Genomic DNA, 4,018 nt, shown 5'->3' with positions numbered 1-4,018 from the left:
CAATCTATTCAGTTGCCTAGCTACCACGTACCTAGTTTTGTAAACAGGTACAATAGGTTTTACAGAAAAAAGGATCAAAATAATTCAGCCGAATTACGGAGTTTCTTATTTATTTTGCCTAGAAATTTTCTTTTAGAAAGTTTAGTCCGAATAAAACTTCCTCCCTACACATTATTGATTGTAATATCAACACAGTCAAGAGAGAGAAGAGAGAGAGAGAGAGAGAGAGAGAGAGAATAAGTAAACAATTTAGCATACCGTTATCTTGTAACCTACCAGGAAGTTGCATTACATATTAGTGCTACTCCCCAAACGACTTTAGGACACGAAAGACTGAAAATACTCTCGAGTCACGATTCAAAGACCCGACTTCCTTGCAAATGATTTTTTTGTGGTGTTTCTCTTTCCTCTAGTTTTTTTTCCACTCATTATTCTCTTTGCATTAGTTATATGTTATTTCCGGTGCTGCAATTTATTTCAATACGCTCGAGTAAGACATACTTCGCTCTAATTCATTTTAATGAGTTAATTTAATGTTAGTTCAATATTATTCTGTACTTCTTATGTCAAGTAATGTATCGCTTTCAGCATGGGTATGCTTGAGCAGTAATTAATCAATATTTGTTCATATTTATCAGCTGAAATTTTCACATCAAGAATTTTCTTTTCCTCGAAAATGGGTCATGGAGATTGTAGATTTTATCAAATGCATTATTTCCGTTATTTAATGAGTCTCCCCTATCTATGAAACTTTTGACATGATATCAACCGGCTTATTTCCTCACCTCTTTTCAAAAAATGCCAGATATTTACGACCGTCAACACAGGAAAGTGAACACTGTAAAAATTGCGCTTTCACTCAGCGGGTAATGTATGGATCATTATTTACCAATTTCCATAATACATTACCCTTTCACACCATCGCGCCCTCCACTTTTTGGAGACTTTCCAAGTGACATTATCTCCTATCGATCAGAGCCGAACGTTGCAAGGAAGAAGTTCGGTTTTTCCCTTTAGCTCACACCCCCCCTTCCTCTCTCTCTCTCTCTCTCTCTCTCTCTCTCTCTCTCTCTCTCTGTCGTCAGGTTAGGTTAATTAAACAAAAAAAGAAGCAAAGGAAATAAAAATGGAAACAATACATATGAAATGAAATAAGGTGAAAATAAAATAAAATATAAATCAAGAAAAATAGAATATTAAAAAAAACATAAAAGAATGCATAATATATATATATAATATATATCATATATATATAATGAAGTAACTTTTGTTTTTTTTATCGATTGTCCTGAATTTATATATGTTCGAAACAACATTGTCCCAAATGAAAGTAGTTTAAATTATTCAGGTAGTACAGGCGAAGGTATTGAGCACCAATTCCAGGAAGTGAATCGTATTAGGTAAATTGGATGACCATTGGCCAGCAATATTCATGAATATTAGGCAGAACGTCTTCAAGTAAAACCATTGTAAGATAATATGATCAAAAAGGATTTTTTCATGGACCCCTTTCCAAATCGGACCCCTTTCCAAATCCAAACTGTTGAAAATACAAAAGTGTGTTAGTAGAATCATGTACTGTACTATAAAGTAATTTTCTATTTATAGGTGATTCTAATTATAAAAATATGGTTACATGTGGCATTATTAGAATTAAAAAAATATATAATACCAATAAATTATTTGATAGGTTACTAAACATAACCTATGATGATGACACAAGAAAATCCATCAAGCCATGAAATTCATCGGGCTCAAATGCCAATAACCAAGCAATGACTTCATTTGCCCCGACCCGATGTTGTAAGCAAATAGCATAACGTGACAAATGACAGACTGAAAATCATAGCCACATAATCATCAATAATGACAGCCGAGTGGCCCCCTGATAGAATATGACCGTATCATTAGCCGAACATGATTCATGGGGGCATTATCACACAACCAATAGACATAAACTGTCGCTCAGTGGACCGAGGGAATGAAGTAGCTCAGACTTGGAGGTAGGCAGAGTAAATGTCCCTTCTATTTTTTTTTTTTTTTTTTTTTTTTTTTTTTATCATTTATTTATTTCTTTGCTCCTCGCGCTCTACAAGATGTGAGGTATTTTACGAGGGCCAATGTACGTCAATGGGCATAAACTATCCTCCATGGGATCCCTCACTTAGACACCGAATGTTGCTTCTTTATTTTTATTTTCATGAGCATTACGATGACTTCCTCTATGTATGGTACCCCTTGTTGGTGCATGACTCTGTAGGCGATAAAAATGCAATATTGATATCATGTGAGCTATTTCCCAGTTTTATTCCTCCGGAAGGGAGCGTTTTGATCTAGAGAAAAATCATATCTTGCATATAACGCGAATGATGGGATTCATGGTATTTTCATTTTCTTATCCATTAATATATCTTTGTCATATTTTGTTATTTGGTATCGTCTTTCAAGTTGATTATTGGGCGTTTTTAAATCGTGGTAAAATGAAGTGGTACAAACTGTTAGTTTTGTCCAAAGATTATTTGGATTTCTGTCTCTCTTGTACTATAGATATAGTATATATAGTACCATACATTATAGTACTATAACATTATAGTATATATTACTATATACCGTAGTATATAGAACTACATGAACATTACTTAGTTGAATAATATATGCACATGATAAATGGCATGCTGAGGAACCGTATATTTCATTTTCTTTCCATTCAAAAACTAGATTTTTAATAAATGAAGAATATCTTATAGTGGATGACGAAGGTTAAAGTAGCTTACGGTTTTATATTATTTGTATTTATAACAGCTGTTTTTTGGCAGTTATTTACTCTACAGAAGGATAACATTTCATAGCAGTCGCATTTAACAGTCTGCGAGTAAGAAAATATTCTTCTTTCTCAATGTTCTAAATATATATTTGATTTTTTTACCCATTATTTTAAATATTTATTTTATATCTCAATGAAGTTGTATAGGCTAGAATAGGCATTCTTTTGACTAATATTCCATTTTCTTTTATATTTCCTGATTTTCTGTTACCTGTTGGTAATTATTTCTTCTAAAATAATGAGTTTCTGCAGCAAAATAATTACTATACTATACCTGCCTGAAATAACGTTAGTTATCGTAAGCAGTATTTTACTTTTTTTTTCCTAGAATGATGACAACGATGTATTTCTTTTTTAGTTGAATTATTGAAATTTGTCGCTGACCAAAATGTGAGATATAATGTGAGATTTGTCATTGATGTATCCATCTCCCATCCATTCCTAATATTTTAATCATTGATAATCATCCCTTTAGATTAGTCTGCTAAATTATTCCATTTCATAGCATGCTTCAATGACGTATGCTATGAAATGCAATTTTCTTTCATTTACCCATCTGTCCATTTTTTCCGGACATACCTACCAGAACAATAATTTCATTTCCCACCGGACCCAAATGGCTAGTGATATCGAAGGGGTGGGGGAGGAAGGAAGGAGGAGGAAGGAGGAGGGAGGGGAGAGGGGAGGGGGTTATCAGACGAGATAACCCACCGTTGCGTAGATTAACGCTGATTGATGTCTGCTGTGATTGAAAGCAATGCCTTATAAACGTCAATATTCCGGCGGTTGATCTACGGCATTCCATCCGTTCTGGATCAAAAATCTCTCCCTGAATGACCCTTTGACGCCATCGAGTGTAAAATACGAGTCATATTCTTTAATGAATATTCAATATGAGTCGAAATTTCGGCCGTTTTAATTAAGGGCTGTTAGCGTCACCCCTTAAATTGAGGTATGAATGTGGGGAATGGGGCTACGGCCGGTAGGCCTAGCTCTACATAGTACTAAGAGAGAAGTGGACAGGGGCAGAGAGAGAGAGAGAGAGAAGGAGGAGAGAGAGACGAGGAGAGGAAGAGAGAGAGAGAGAGCGAGGAGGATGCAAACAGAGAAGAAACAAGAATGACATTCCATTAGAATGTTGAAATTAATTAAGACTATTATTATTCCTCTCTAGTTTAGTATGTTAAAGGCGGC

The sequence above is a fragment of the Macrobrachium nipponense genome, chromosome 20 (genome assembly GCF_015104395.2).
Source record: "Macrobrachium nipponense isolate FS-2020 chromosome 20, ASM1510439v2, whole genome shotgun sequence".
Classification (NCBI taxonomy): domain Eukaryota; kingdom Metazoa; phylum Arthropoda; class Malacostraca; order Decapoda; family Palaemonidae; genus Macrobrachium; species Macrobrachium nipponense.
This window is presented reverse-complemented; position numbering follows the sequence as displayed.